Here is a 17,054-nt window from a genome sequence, read left to right on the forward strand (position 1 = left end):
TTGGTGTAGCACAGTGGCTAGGTACTTCTGTGTAAAGCATGCTTCAGGGTCCAGCATTCACAGCTGTGTAGGAGAACGTACTATACAGGACTGAGAAGAAGCTGAGCTTGATATGGTGAAGGGGTTGGACTTCCACACACTGGCCATGCCTTTCAGAGCGCTCCATGCAAGCGAGGGTGTCCCCCTGCAACACCCCTGCCAGGATGTCAAACGCCTCGCTGTTGCTGTCTGGGGTCGTCACCTTGGCTCTTGTACCTTCTTCTTCTTTTGTGTATCATCCTCAGATGTCCAGCTCACGTGCAGCCTGACGTCCTCGCCTGACTTGTCCTTCAATGGTCGGTTGCAAAACCATGTTTCTTCCAGCTCAGAAACATTGCTAACATCAAGTCATGTCATCATTTGCGTACCTTGAACAAGTCCGTTAACAGTCAGTAAACATGTTTCTCTTCCCTATATATTTGTATCTGTTCACTATCTGGTGGCATTTTTAAACATGCACACATTATAAAAGAGCTAAATTGAGAGATTAAATAGAAATCTAGATGTGCATGGGTTGTGACACACTCCAATTATCACTTTCAATTAAACAATCATTGGTAAACAATGAAGTTACTATTCACTTCACAGCACACAACAGTGCTTTATCTTGACTAGTTTTAGTTTTTACCAAGTAAAATAATAACATCATCAAATAGTGACATCACACACAATTCAGCTTTGTTGCATGTAAATGTTAACTCACCTGGAGAAGGAAGTGAACTCAGTTGGAAAGACAACAACAGAAGCAGTTTGTCACAATGAGTCTTTTCAACTGTCAAAGATGTGACTCAGCAGTTTTCAGCCCCTGACAACACTGACTGAACTCTAGGCCTACTCAACTTCCATGAGATGGAACGTCTGTCTGCAGCAGGTGTGGGGGGAGGGGGCGGGGAAACTGGAGGATTTTAAGGAGCCCGCTTGAAGCTAGCTAGGGAATGTCTACCAATAACCTACATTCACAGAGTGTCTACTTTCTAGAGTGTATCTGACAATAACATTCTTTATAATTCATCACTCAATGGAAATAAAGCATTTTCTACTAAAACATCACATCAAAAAGTACCTACATTAAAAAAATCACACCCTGTGTGAAGTGGGCGGTGTCTTGCTAGCTAATCACAATACTGAATGGAGTCAACCAATCATGTACAAAAAATAAATACATTTATTGAAACACTCTTTATGATGGAAGAAACCATAACTTTAGTAACTTATAAGTTATGGTTTCTTATATAGGGCTATGCACATGTGTCATGTGACACTGGCCAATCACAGTCCTGAATAGACTGTGATTGGCCAATCACGGTGCAGGGTTAGGCGGGGTACATTTTGGCCAATCACAGCGCAGGATTTGTTGTACAAATATCCAAACCTCACTTATAGGGGCGGTTTCACCGCCCAAAAACTGAAAATGATTTAAACTTCTGCTAGCTACAATGTCTGAGGGCTTGTAATTGTCAACATGTGTAACATACTGGATAATGCAAACTCTGATGTCAAATCCATTTCAAACTATATGCTTATTCAGTAGAACAAACACCCAAAACATATGGGCTATTTTGGATGAATGTTCGCCTATTATGAAATGTAATTGGGAAGCTAGGGTTCAAGAAGAGGATACATTTCTCTGATCGTTAATTCCTTGTCATTTATGTTTGTATCACCAGTCAATCAAAGGTTACGATTTGAAATATGTGTTGGGTTTTCGCTGCCCCACATGTCCACTGTGAAAGTAGCCTAAGTTTGGCAGTGAAAGGCAGTGGCCAGTTGTTTACAGTAGTAGGCTATTTTCTACGGGACGCGTGCGGTGTGTTTTTCCTGTGTGAAAATGGAAGAAATAGACAAATAAGATAAAATAAATCCCAGGTTTGGGTTCAGGATATGTGTAATAAAGGGTTAAAAACGAACCCCATGGGACATTATTTCAGCCTATTACCGGGCAGAATCTTAAAATACACACTTCAAGGATGAAGAAAAACCAAGTGGTGGAAAAAAATCCACCCTATGCGCGTGGACCCCACATTCCATCTAGACTAGGGTACACAGGAGCATTGTATAATTGGCTAGTGGATCCCATAATCCAGACAGACAGGCGCCGTAATGGCGTATCCCATAGCCTGCAGTTATACAGCAAAGAATATACCATATAGTGAAGCCATAGCCATATGTGTCATGCCTCATATTTGTCACGTGGGAATATTAGGTAGGTATATAAAACAAGTTAATAACTGGAGTGCATAATATCTGCTGGTTAAAATGGATAACAGAGACCATGCAGTGTTCACCATTGACAATGTGTCAGTGTACAAATGTGTGTTTCTCCTTGTCTGCACATTTTACATTCCTCTGGATGTAGGAGGGTTGTCAAGATTATACTTTAATCTGAAAAAAAGCAATATGTCTATCAGTATGACAACACATGAAATTGTTATGTAAACGCAATACTCAAGATTACTATATGAACATGGAACAGGCTTCAGGGGAAACACAATTTCCAGCTATCATATGTCCCTCTGCAATCTACAGTATATCTTTGTAGGTATTTGTTGTTGCCATAAAATGGCTTGAATTCATTCTCAGAAGTGGTGCATTTCTGGACTAAATGACGCAAAGCCAAGGTGTCCTTAAAGTTACAGTAAGTGATATTCTTTTGTTAAAATAAGAGTTAAATAGGTCTATATTCTGAAGAAGAAAAGAAAAGAAAAAATAACCTTCCTAACGATGATGTTACTGGTAGACGGGTTTCTGAAGTGTCCACAGCCCTCCTATGAAACACAGACTGAGTAGAAAAAAATGACACAATTTTATCAGGAGCATTAGTGAGGATCTATTATATGAAGAAGAAAATGGGTGAAGTCGTCCTTTAAAGGGCAAGACCACTTTGGTAGAGGTTTGGGTTGTGTAGTTACCTTGCCATGATGTAACTCCAAAGGTGGACAAGAAGAAAAAAAAATTGCTCCATTGATTAGAAATTGATAATTCAAAATATGCTCCTCATTGACTTACATTGTACGGTAAAACAGCTCTCAAAGTCACTCTTTTAGCACATAAACGAACGCAAACAAAGTTGATTCAGACAATATAGAACATCACCAAACCCAGTACTGTTTGTTTTTTTAATAAAAATGTCAACTTCCTGTTGATTTTGCCATTTTTAATAAGTAGAAAACCTGGACTGGATCCACGGATCCGGATCCGGATCCTTCAAATAGCTAAATCAACAGGAAGTTGACATTTTTATTAAAAAAACAAACAGTACTGGGTTTGGTGATGTTCTATATTGTCTGAATCAGCTATGTTTGGGTTCATTTATGTGCTAAAAGAGTGACTTTGAGAGCTGTTTTACCATACAATGTAAGTCAATGAGGAGCATATTTTGAATTATCAATTTCTAATCAATGGAGCAATTATTTTTTATTTATTTCCCACCTTTGGAGTTACATCATGGCAAGGTAACTACACAACCCAAACCTCTACCAAAGTGGTCTTACCCTTTAAGAGTGTTTTGGGCGACTTTAAAAAGTGATGTTTACTTTTGGGAGGGGAGACGTGCAAAGTTTGATTCAAAGACCTTTGTTTGAAAAACACCCTGTCAGGCAGTTTTAGAACAGGCAAGAAAAATAGCCTACTCCCAAAGGAACCTGCTATCCTTGAACAAACTTTCCCTCAGAGTCCTGAAAGCCCATTGATGCAACAGTGTTGTGAAGAGACTGAATGGAAGTTAAAAACAGAATAGTTTATATAAGAATTTGAGCACACAGCTAGGGGCATAATGAAAGACATCACTGGAGGGAGAACTTAATCTCATAGCTGGTGAGGATAAACAGGACATATAATTAAACGATAGAGGTGAAACCTTAAGAACAAAGTTACTGTCTGTGATTCTGGCTGAATTAGTTTCATTGAATGTAAGGTGGTCATGTAATTTATTCCTCTTGTACAGCTGTCCACATCCCGATTCCCTTCACTGAACTGCCCACCTTAACAACTTGAACCTAAGTGTCCCTATTCTGAGCATGATAGATGAACATTTGGCAAAATAAATTGACAAGATCAAGATGTTGTGAGCTTGGGAAGTGGGGCCTTGTCTGTTTGGAGGCAGTCAAACATTTTAAACATACTGCACAAAATCAATGTTGCTTTCATCCACTGTCTGCCTGTGTATATTAGTCCAACTTGTCATACAGAATCATGTAACATAACATAACAGCTAACTCCCACATGTAATAACATCATTGTTAACATTGTTTTATGAAAGAAAAAAAATCCACTTTCAAAACTGGCTTCCTTATTTTGGGCATGTCATTACATTGACACAAATTTACAAAAATAGAGAAAATCTATCAACTCACACCGATTTTCTATTCATCATATGAGAACTATAGGGCTTAAGTGGTTAACATGTAAGATGTAAGAAGGGGGGGCTTCATGCAGAAAAGGTTGGGAACCACTGGTGTAAAGGGAAATAAATAAAGGGAAGAAGGATAGACCCTAGAAAAATCAGCACACATTCCGTTATTTTTAAACTCAGAATTGAGATTATGACACACACTCTGCTTCTTAGGAGGTGGTTCCAATAACCACTACAGAATGATGCTTAACTGCTTCTCAGAATGTCAGGGATTGGAAAGCTTTGAAACACTTTGTACACACACACACACACACACACACACACACACACACACACACACACACACACACACACACACACCCCCACACACACACACACACACACACACACACACACACACACACACACACACACACACACACACACACACACACACACACACACACACACACACACACACACTGGAGGCTTTTCCTTGACAACAGCAGCAATAAAACACCTTGTGCTTGTATAAAGTTGCCCAGCATTATTCAATGGAAACAATGACAAAGAATTCTGTATCTGAGATTTTAATTCACCAAGTGAAACCAGGGCATCTAAATGGGTAACGTGACCCATTCTGTGCCAAAGGTATAAAATAAGAGAAGCTCAGTAAGTACCCTGTGTACTGAAAAGTAGACACCTACTGGACCTGGCATTAGAGGCAAAGCAAAGTCACCTATAAAGATAGGGGGAAGCTTCCCTAGGATAGCCTTGCGTATAAAGATGTAAATTCTGTGTACATTCTTACATACAAAGAAATATGCCATATATGGCATACATTTCTCGATCTCACACGTGTAAGTCGCTCTGAAGCGTGCCTGCTAAATACCTAAATTGTAAATTACATTTTTAATTATTAAATACGGTCAGATGTATACTTAGTTGTGTGCCAGTGTTAAGCGCCTAAAACAGTCTATCTACAAGCTGACAACATAGTGCTGTGCCTGTGACGTGTTGTGAGCTTGTAGATTTGCTATTTTAGGTGCACGACACGATGCGCAACCAAGTATAAATCAGTGTAGGGTTGCATGGTAAACACATCTGCTGTGGCTCCCTTATCAGGGAGGATGCAGCATGCATTATACATTATGTTTTATTTGCCAGGTATAGCACACTGAGGAAGGGCGTCTTGCCCAAAACGACTGTGGCAAAACAAGTATAATTTGATTTTGTTCCTGGACTTCTACTGTATTGTTTTTATCTTTTGTAAATCTACCATTCAATGACCTTATGTGATCGCGGTTGAGCATGTTTTATTCTAATAAGTAAACTGCACGTTATCCAAACCCATTACGACAGCAACGTTGCTTGAACAAGTTGCCTTTTACCTTCAAGAGAAAAACATTTCTTGTTATGAAAGAAAAAACAACATTATTCTTTTAAAGAGAAGAGCTGAGTCATAGTGACATGAGCGTGACAACGTGGTATGAATATAGCCTGAATATGTTAATATAATTCTTTTGACAATATTTTCAATGAGCACCATAAAATATAGCTTTTCATATATCCATGAGCCAAAATACTTGTTATATGATGAAAAATGTTCTATGTCTGCTCCTGCAACATGTGTCGTCAGTGCAGTAACTTAGAAGATTTCTTAACTAATCCATTTGATGAGGCTATTTGTCTTTGTTTCTTTCTGTCGCACCAACCCTGCATACAAACACTGCCACTTCCACAAGCAATCTGCCTTAAGGCTACAATCCGAGACTTATTTTAATGAATAAAATGTATGTTATTTTAACCAATCTGTATGGTAAAGTAAATGTATACAAACAGGACAGGGAGGATTACGCACACAGTGCTGAACATTGTGAACTAGAAAAAGTGCTCCTCGGAGCACAGGTCTCCGCCAGGTCAGTTAGGTTATTGTGGGCCAGCAATGTTCAGAATTTGCCAGTCAGGATGGAATATAAAAAATCGTACGGAACCATCTTGATCACTTGACTATAGAGATAATGTGTACTGATTTGCATGATGTTTGGAAAACATTTGTAGGAGTAATATAAAAAAGAAACATCGGCCTCCTGGTGGCGCTATAATAGGGCAATGTTAAAAGGGTGGCATTTGTTCTTCAACGTAGTGTGAATGTACGTGCAAAGTTCCACCGCAATCGGACGCTGCGTTCATGATTTGCGGCATTTTGTTCAAAACGGGCCACTCCGGCAAACTTTAGATGTCAATGTTAGCCAATCAGGATGGAATATGAAAAATCAAACAGATCCATCTTGATCACATGACTATAGAGATCATGTGTACCGATTTGCGTGACATTTGGATACAATCTGAAGGCTTAATCTCAAAATATGTATTTTACATAAGTCGGCCTCCTGGTGGCGCTATAAAAGGCTAATGTAAAAAATGCAGGACAGATGTTTTTCCTTGGCCTCTAGGGAGTATGAGTGCAAAGTTTCACGCAGATCGGTGCAGTTACAGTTAAAAACGCAATTTGGCCTTTTATAGCGCCACCATGAGGCTGATTTGAAAATGTTCAAGTGGCATTTCTTCCTCGGCCTAGTGGGAATGTGCGTGTGAAATTTCACGGAAATCGCAAGCTGCGTTCATGATTTGAGGCATTTAGTTCAAAATGGACCAATCCTCCAAACTTTGGAAGCCAACCTTAGCCAATCAGGATGGAATATGGAAAATCAGACAGATCCGTGTTGATCACATGACTATAGAGATACTGTGTAATGATTTGCGTGATGTTTGGATAAAATCTGTGGGAGTAATATAAAAAAATGGATTTTGCACAAATTGGCCTCCTGGTGGCGCTATAACAGGCCAATCTGAAAAATTTGAGGAGCCCTGAGGTTCTGAATTGGCATCCAGGGAGTATGTGTGCACAGTTTCGCAGCGGCCGGGCCAACGGTGCCGGAGATTAGCCGCTCGCAGACAGATGGACACACGGACGGACGGACACACGGACGGACGGACGGACGGACGGACAGGGGGTAAAACATACTCTCTCGCCATGCCTTTCGGCCTGGCGGAGACAATAATCAAATGTGAAGTAATAGCAGTTGCACAGACACAGCCACGATGCAAAGACAGTTTAATTACATAAAATAACACATTTTCCCACATCTGCCAAGCCTGGTTGCCTACCCAGGGCTGTGTGAGTCGTGGAGTGTGGCCATCAAGACACAAAGAAGCTGTGGGGGAAATAGAGTTTATACGACAGAAGGTGCAACTGTTTGTTGTGCCAAATCAGTTTGGAAGTGCTCTCTATATTAGGCCCCATTTTTTTTTTTTTTTTTAAATAAGCCCAGCTCATAATTTTTTTAAGGCAGTTACAGGCACATGATATGGATGAAAACACAGTTTGATGGTCATTAACACAAACAAGCTGTGGGAGAAGCAGCTCATTCAGCGATTTGTGCTGAATGAGCTGGACATTTTTGCTAGCCTCGCGTGGCCAGACTATATCACCGCGTGGATATGAGTCTGGTGCTTCTATGAGGACGTTTTTTTTCCAAGGGGCGGGTTCAAAAGAATGGCTCTGGATGCAATTGGTTAGACCTACAACCAACTACCAATTACAGTCTCCCATATTTGAATACTGGGCCCTGATTGGTCACCCCAGACTTCGGGAGCAGGAAATGGATTCACAACGGAGCGGGGCAAATCGCCCAGGGCAATGTTTTTTTTGCACTGGCAGATTCGTCTGGTCCCAGGCTACATTTTTGCAACAAACTGTGTCATTTGTAGCATTTGTGGCACCCCCTATGGGTGGAAGTAAAATGGCTTGCGTTCAAGATTTGCGGCATTGTTTGCCAAACAGGCCCCTCCAACAACCTTTTGAAGCCAATCATCACATGTGTACCGATGTATGTGAGTTTTGGACAAAATCTGTAGGAGTAGTAGCAAAAAGCGTGTTTTGAAGAAAATGCAAAATGGCATAAAACCTACTCTGAAAGTTTTTACTTCGCCTGCAGGGTGTGCAGTGCTTCGCGCTTCCGACACATTTAAGCACCGAAGTAACGCTATTTCGGCAGCCCCGGCCCGGACAGCATTTGAGAGACATTACTTAGTCTGGTCTTTCTTTCCTTTTTGGCCAGGCGTTTAGGGCCAAGCTTGGTGCCCTTGCCTGCCCTTAAAGCCTATGTGCATTAAGCTGGGCCTGCACGCACGCACTCACACATGGACATATACAGGGGGCAATGGGGCTAGTGCCCAGGGGCCTTTGACTACCAGGCCGGGGCCCTAAAGGCAGCCCTAAGGCAGCCAACAAATGCCCAAATGTATTAACACTCAAATACGTGGGCCCCTCAGCCCATACAGTGCAAGGTCCTATATGGCCATAACAGAGACCCCAGTCGTCCTTGCAATTGCAAACAAATATCTTGTAAATACTGTAAGTTAGAATGTAGGGTGGACTGTAAGCCCATTATGATAAAATGTCTAGGTGATTTCTTGACCCGGCCTTACAACCCGACCCGAGTACTGTGCACGCAAACTGCCCAATCTGGGTAGCGAGGTAACTGGCCCGGGGCCCCCAGGAGTCTTAATCCGTCCCTGCACACACACACGCACACGCACACACACACACACACACACACACACACACACACACACACACACACACACACACACACACACACACACACACACACCAGTGAGAGATTACATTCTAGCATAAATCCTATCTAATCTCAAACATCAAGGATTTCCAGTTGGGCAGGATTTGAAATTGGGAAAGTGAATTGCTTTTTTTACCAGCTTGCAAAGCACGCTGGTCTAAGAAGAGACTGGGTCTAGTCAACACTTTCTCAACACTTTCTCAACACTTTTTCATCATTGGCTGTCCTTTAAGCCAATGGGGATGCTTTCCCATACTCTGAACCGGCGGTCTTGTCCTCGCAGCGACATGCCTTTTTACCCCCGGTCTCAGTAGCGGGGGGCGGGGCGGGTGCGGGAGAGACAGGCGAGTTGAGTGAAACGAGTTAGGGAAAACGCAGTCCCCACAACATCATTTACTATTCTGTGCCTATCGGTACATAACTCGGACGGCGCTTAGTCGACTAGCATGACCATCGGCCGGTCGTCGCGGGCAACTCCCAATGCTCATGGATTGGAAGTCTGATGATTATAGCGAGGTGCGCCACTGAGGCCGGTGCTGAAATTGGGTTTGGGCTGTATTAGAATGTGACAACCCCCAACGTTCCCAACTCTTCTAATGTAGAGCGAAAGAAGCACTGCGGGGCTACTGGGACCGGGGGTAAAAAGACCGTCCTCCCAAGCTATGGTACTAGACACGCTGCCTCGATGGCAATGTTGCCAGATTCTGCGAGAGAAATAACTAAGCAACAGGTCTAAGCCAATGGGGAGCCACTAGCAGTGTTGCCAGATTCTGCGAGACAAATCAGAGAAAACAGAAAGCAAGCTGGTATACATGACTGAGTCATGTCTTGCGCGAGGGTGTCGCTTGCCTAAACAGAACAGATGTACAAGCTAACAATGGGTCACGCATGGTGACTCACATCATCCCACGTTGTTCGCTTGTAGACAGTGGTGTTAAGTAACTAAGTACATGTACTCAAGTACTGTACTTCGGTACATTTTTTTGGTATTTTTTTTACTTACATCAGTATTAACACAGTATTAACAAAGCTCTGGTCCGTGGACGCCATGGACAAGAGCTACTTCTACCCCACTGCCCCCCACACATCTGGGAGGTAAATTGTACTTTTACTCCATTACAATTATATGAAAACTTTAGTTACTAGTTACTTTGTAGATTATTATTACAAAATACACTAACCACTTCAGCCCTATACATTTCGGCCATTTGAAAATAGCCGATTGTAGATCGGCTATTTTCAAAATACTTGTTTACATTTTGAACCTGTGAAATGGGACATTCTGTATAATGACTACTTTTACTTTTGGTACTTTACGTATATTTTGATGTCGAAACCTTTTGTACTTTTACTCAAGTAGCCTACAATTCTAATATGCGACATCTACTTGTAAGTAACAGACATTGTATTGATACTTTTACTCAAGTAAAACATGTGAGAACTTACTTCCTCCATCACTGCTTTTGGGTGTTTTTTTGCAAGCCATACATCGTCGTGCTCTGATTCGCTGCTCGCGACTGCGCACATTATTCCAAATGATGGCCATGCGCGCGCCTCGCCGCTCACACACAGTTCATTCACACGTTGAGCCGCTCAACGCTGCGGAGGGAGGGAAGCTTTTTAAACGTCTCTTTAGTTAAAGTTTCATCCTGGAAACAGTCACCGTTTACTCCCAACTAGGACTGAATAACAGCAATGCTTTGCTTCGGAAGGTAGGGGGAATGGCACGTTAATCGACAGCCTACATATATAGCCTACATTTTACATTTAGACTTTCAACTGTTACAACTAAATGAACGCTACCCCACGAGCTGTCCTGCGCGAGCTTCGTTTTTTTTTTGTTCCGAAACAAACAAATGCAACAAACCCTCGAACCGACGACTGGCGTCGTTCTGGAGAGAAGAGGCAAACATGTGACTGGTATGTTTTGACTCTGATGGTGGACCAAGTGGAGTCTGTGGTGGACTGTGGAGGACAAGAAGAGATAGTGGTGTCTGTGGACTCACTGTGTGTGTGTGGAGGACAAGAAGAGATAGTGGTGTCTGTGGACTCACTGTGTGTGTGTGGAGGACAAGAAGAGATAGTGGTGAACTGAAAGCACACAGACTGAGCGACGGCCAGAGTAAAACTCATTCCACCGACGTGTATTTTTGCCAGCTTCATTTAAACAACATCACAGGTAATTATGTACTCTATACGGATTGATATGATGTATTGCACTCGTAATAACCTGGTTATAATTATATCTCGGCGGCCAGTGTTTGCCTCAATCTCTGTGAGAGAGAGAGGGTGTGTGTGTGTGTGTGTGTGTGTGTGTGTGTGTGTGTGTGTGTGTGTGTGTGTGTGTGTGTGTGATATAGAGAGAGATAATAACTTAAGCTTACTAACTGATAGCATATATAGATAGAGCTGTCTAGCTGTGTCTTGCACATGTCACCCATTTCAGTCCCACGCTGGCTGCAAACCATTCTATTTCGAGCTTTCTGCTGTGTGTTGCCTTACTATTATTAATAATGCATGTGCCAGTTAATATTACCGCTGTCAGAAAGCACATGCATCAGGGTGAGATTTTGATTTTGATTTTATTGCTTCTATTAGAAACAATTTATAATACAAAATCTCAACTTCTCTCATTTGAAAGCCCCAAGTGGGAGGGGGTCTCCTTGGGAATGATATAATAGCTGCTACATAATTGACCAAACCTATAGTGATGAATTTCTTGTATTAGGTTATAGGTAATCAAATAATTGTGGTTTTATTTTAGTCATTATTTGAACAGTCAAGTTGACTACAGTTAGCAATACATTATTCACATCAGGGCTGCCTTACGCTTACAGGACATAATGGCCATTGAGTTGTTTCGGGGTAGTAGCTAGAGCATCTTGCTCAAGGGAATGTTACTTACATGGTAGTTGCTGGGGAGAACAGCTCATTTTTTAATTCATTATTCTCTGTCCTCTTTTTCCATGATGCTGTGGGGATTAGAGGCAATTCCAGAAGCAAGCTGGCTTCCCTAGTATTTAACAACCTCTGCCTCCCAAATTGTGTGGGAATACTTTAGTTACCTGCCTGGTATTGGGGATCATGGGTTAGTACATTTGAGGTACAGTGGGTGGTGCCAATTAAGACAATTTCCTGTTCCATTTTTGCCTTGGATATTTGGTAAAATAAACATATTATTTTTCTGGCATTCATTTGTACTGCACGCAGAACGCTTTCTCACGCCCAACTCGTCACATTTTGCAGCTCTGCCCTTGTGACGTTGCATGTTGACGAAACTATGCCTAACCCAAACCCTAACCTAACCCTACCCTCACAACCCATACACCCATGTGTAACCCAAACCAAACATGTCGTGACATGCTTGGAGTAATAAAAAAGTATACCCACTAATCCCACTAACCTGCAGTCAGTGGGATTTGAACCAATGATCTTGGGAACATGGAGCTAATGTCGTCACACCGCTCGCTGTTCCATCACTGTTTTAGATGTTATTTGAAGCGCTATCCAATAATAGGGCTTCCTTCACTTACTTGGCACGTCCACTCCCAACCAGTCACATAGCCTGTATTGGAGCCCTGTCACTGTTTGTGACGATGTGTAGCACTAGGCACGTATCAGTTGTGGGTTGACCTAATACGACATGATTTTCCCTTGTTATTGTTGCTTCTATGAGAAAATAAACACTTTCTCTTAGCTTCATATTTTAATGTACTGTACCTCACTCTCTCAGACTGTTGCCAGATTGGCCAGCAGGAACACAATCCGGTCATACTGGTAACTGCAGAGTAGGTCCATGGCCTAAAAGAAGATGGTGTTTCATTCTTTTCATCCTACTAGTCCAAGTTAGCTTTATATGGCCCATGGGCAATTGGGCAGCCTTAGTAGCTGGGCTGCCATTCAAGTATTTATGTGATATGTATCACATTAGACACACTAAATGAAAAAGGGTATTTTGCAATGTTTGTGTTTGTTTGCTTAGAAGATTAAAATTGGGTTCAACATGCCATTGCTGCATACTGTGTCCAGGCTTGTTCAGCTATTCTACTTCAGTCCAGGTATTGCAAACACCAAATTAATTTGTGATATTATTTGCAAATCTGTTTGCTTTACTTTTGGAATAAAATAGACTACCTGTAAAACAGAATACGCCTGACTCTGCAAGTGTACATTATTGCTGCACTTTTGTCTGTCTAGTTCCTTTTTACCACTGTTTGCAATTCATATAACATAGAGTCTTAGAGGACCACTTCACCCATTCACCCATCTTCACATAATTGGTCCTTACTAATGCTCATTTTAAGATGGTACCATTTCTGTCCTCTCACTATGTTTCAGAGGAGAGCTGTGGACAGTTCAGAATCCTGCCTACCAGTGACATCATCGGTAGACAGGTTTTGTCATTTTGAACAAGTTTTTATTTTTTATTTATGTACTAAGAACAATGGCTTCTATTTCAGCATGCTAACTTTCCAAGAAGAGAAAAGCTGTAGTTTCTATTAGCTTGGAATCCTCATCAAAGATGAAAGTGAGATGCAGAGTGAGTAGACAGAAATTGTAATGATCATTAGTTTGGACCAATTATATGAAGATACAGTTGAAAATGAAGCTCATTTAAAGGGATAACTATCCCTTTAAACCCCCTTTCTATCGATTAGTCACCCCATGAAGACTTGAATTCATGGATATTTTTAGTTTTTTGTCGCATTCCTAAGCCAATAATTTTATGACCGGCAGTCCATGGGGAGACTAATCGATAGATTTTTTTGGGGGTGAACTATCCCTTTCATACTCCTGTTGTAATCATAATTGTAAAATACTCTATATTACATGTTATTGGCTGGCAAGTTTACTTTGTTTTAAGGTCTCCTTCTGAAGTCTTGTTTTGTTATTTGACATTCAGCATCACTCTGACATTGATAATGAAAACACTGGGTGGGAGTTGGTGCAAAAAATGCACTAACCATGGCGTGACTTTGAAGCTACCATGTGGTCCACCTCTTGGAGGTCACTGCCGTAGGTGACCCACTGTCAAATAACAAACTTTCAGCCCCATCTGTGCTTTTCATTACCAACAGCATCTCTGTGTAAATGTCCTTGTAATGAATGCCAGCCTGAATTTATGCAGATTTTAGTCTGAGTATGTGTCATCAGCTACCCTAATATATTTATCCATATCATAACGCCTTGACTCATGGTTAAATAGTTACAATGGGCCGCTTCTTGTTAGTCAGCTGAGTGCTTGTTGTGTTGTTTAGCTTTGCTGGTGGCTCAGCCTGATCTCCAGAGATTACCGTAACATTGCACGGAACGAGTGCACTTCATTCCGTGGATAGCCGCCTCGGAACTCCCGAATTGCGTGCATATGTACGGCGAGTCCCACGGTGGGCGTAACCAGTCGCAACCCGGAAAAACCCGGAAGCAGAGCAGTCCCCACAAAAAAAATTACGATTCTGTGCCTATCGGTACATAACTCAAACGGCGCTGAGTAGGCACAGGCGAACGTCCCACCGTTCAGGACGGCAACTCGGTCGCCTTAGCTCCCTCGGTGGTCCTTCACGGGGGGACAGTTCGCCTGTGACTGCGCGCCTCCGAAATGGTTTTGTCACAAAGGGAGCGCCGTACCAGTTCCGAGGCGGCTATCCACGGAATGAAGTGCACTCGTTCCGTGCAATGTTACGGTAATCTCTGGAGATCGGGTTGGGTGGCTGCATGTGTTTTCATTGCCACATTTTTCATCACGTTTCCCGTTCCCTGTGCCCTGTGGTTGATACCATATAGAAAATCACTCGAGTTCCATTACACTGTCTTTGAGATGGAGAGATGGATAGATGGATGGATGGATGGGTGGGTGGGTGGGTGGGTGGAAGGAGGGAGGGAGAGAGGGAGGGAGGGATGGATGGATGGATGGATGGATAGATAGATAGAGATTATTGTCACATCATTGGTTTACAGGTGTAAAGAAATTGGATGGATGGATGGATGATAGATAGATAGATAGATCAACAAATAAACTTGACAATAAATATCCTAATACGGTTATTCAGATTTATTGTCACATCACAGGTTTACATGGTGTAAAGAAGTCGGTGAAATTATTTGTGTCACCCATTTACAATACATAATTATGTTTGTGCGTTGCGCAATCAATATTAAACGACTCAGAGGTTGTCTCTCCGTGGCCAATGGCCACGTACAAAGGCACACATGACCCCCGACCCTGTGCTCTATACTAATAAAGCATTCTCTGGGGGCCGTGCACTCATGTGCCATTCCCTTCCGCATGTTCATTAATTATACAAATGGCGATGGCATCCTCCTCTGTCCTCAGCCCTGATCCCCACAAACAAAACAGAGCTGCAGACTCGCCACATACATAAGTCCATGCATGAAAAGCATCCCCACTCCTGTTCCCTGCACAGTCACAGGCCTCTAAAAGATGCCATGGCATTCCGGATGGAGATTCCATTCCCCCGTAAACAATTCTGGCATTGAGCAAGGGGGTGGTTAGAGAGCTGCCGCGGTATTCCTACAATGGCAGCGCGGAGGATAATGAGGTAGAATAGACGAAATGGAATTCTCATTCAGGGCTGTTTTGGCAACAAGTTGTGTGAAACTCCACGTAAGCAATGAGGGGGACACATACAGCACGGTAGGCTGTACTTCAGTACGTGAGCTGGATGTCCTCTACTATATCCAGACGTCACACAGTCATCATCATAAAACATGCAGGGACATTATTCCTACTTCTATGGACACAGTGTCAAACGTGCTTGTTTGTTTGATTGATGGGTAAATAGCACTGTCCTGAATTAAATTGAGTGATTACTTTGAGTGATTACTTTGAGTGATTACTGAGTGATTGGTCTGCAAACAATGAGAAATAATTTTACTCTTAATTTTCCAGACACATCATGTCCAGACATATTCAATTTATTTACAGATTTGTGTAAATGAGAGTTCTGTCATTACTACAGTTCTCTGTTTACTGCCAATGACCTAGTTATAGTCTGTTAATTTCAATGTTTATCTTGCTGTTGCACTAAAGTTGACAAATTTGACAAAGAAAATTGATGAATGAAATTGTCAGAAACTCTGTCTGTGAAAAGAAGACATCATTTAAGAAGTGGTTTAAAAGATTATACAGATTTTGACAGCTCTGCCATCTCTGGTGGTGTTTTCCAAAGCCTAGAGCACAGGCCCCAAGTAACAAAGCATTGCCTAAAGCTAGGCCTATTGTGGGTCACACTCATTCACTGAGATTATATCTCTAGTGACAGTTAGGGTTCATTGGATGCCCAGTTCCCATGTTCCCCCATTGCTGTCAAAGTGGTACTGTAGATAGTGATTAGGTTGATTGATGTTACTTCCTCTTTCCACAGTATAGTCAGAATTACACTAACATTTCTGTCGTATTATAAGTGCACCAAGTTTCATTGAATAATATTGCTGGACTGAGAGAGGATGCTGTAACAATACATTTTTTGCATAGTACAGTAATTAAGCTATTCAAACCTCAGATGTACTGGTATTTAAAATTGTTGTTAGAAAAATGTGCAATATATGCCAGAAGAATTGTATTAAAGGGGCATAAACTAACGGCAGAAAAACATGGCAGACTGCACAACGCTGACCTTATAGTACACCATGATGTAGGCAGTGCATCTGCCACTAAACAAATTAATAATGGTTGTGTTAGATTTAGGTGTGTATCATTGCAAACGCATGACCAGTGGCACACTCATGGTGTGGGCTAACCTCCCATCACCAGGCGTTCCATACGGTGGAAAGCCTGGTTATTGTTCTGTATTAATTAAACTAATATCGGTATCCGGTTGGGCACTGCCATGTTATCGTTCCCCTTCACGAATGCCATATATAGTAGTGTTGCCAGTTGCTATGAGTTAGAATAAACACGGACATACCAAACAAAGTATACCAAGCAGGATACATATAGATTTCAGAGGTTTATGGGACTACCCACTACCACTATGTCTGGTTTCTGAGGGAATTATTTTTGGGAGCTCAGGCTACATCCG

At 41.9% G+C, this 17,054-nt stretch overlaps 1 protein-coding gene across 3 annotated transcripts in view; it reads left to right on the plus strand.

Moving 5' to 3' along the window:
* Nucleotides 1–11,051: 11,051 nt before the first annotated feature.
* arhgap32b (Rho GTPase activating protein 32b) overlaps nucleotides 11,052–17,054 on the plus strand; it is a 106,512-nt gene continuing 100,509 nt past the window's right edge. For all 3 annotated transcript variants that reach the window (XM_080436622.1, XM_080436623.1, XM_080436624.1), the window contains exon 1: nucleotides 11,052–11,194. The gene's annotated coding sequence lies outside the window, so the exon portion shown is untranslated. The remainder of the gene's footprint in view (nucleotides 11,195–17,054) is intronic.

Source organism: Gymnoscopelus braueri (genome assembly GCF_963280865.1).
Source record: "Gymnoscopelus braueri genome assembly, chromosome: 8".
NCBI classification, from domain to species: Eukaryota; Metazoa; Chordata; class Actinopteri; order Myctophiformes; family Myctophidae; genus Gymnoscopelus; species Gymnoscopelus braueri.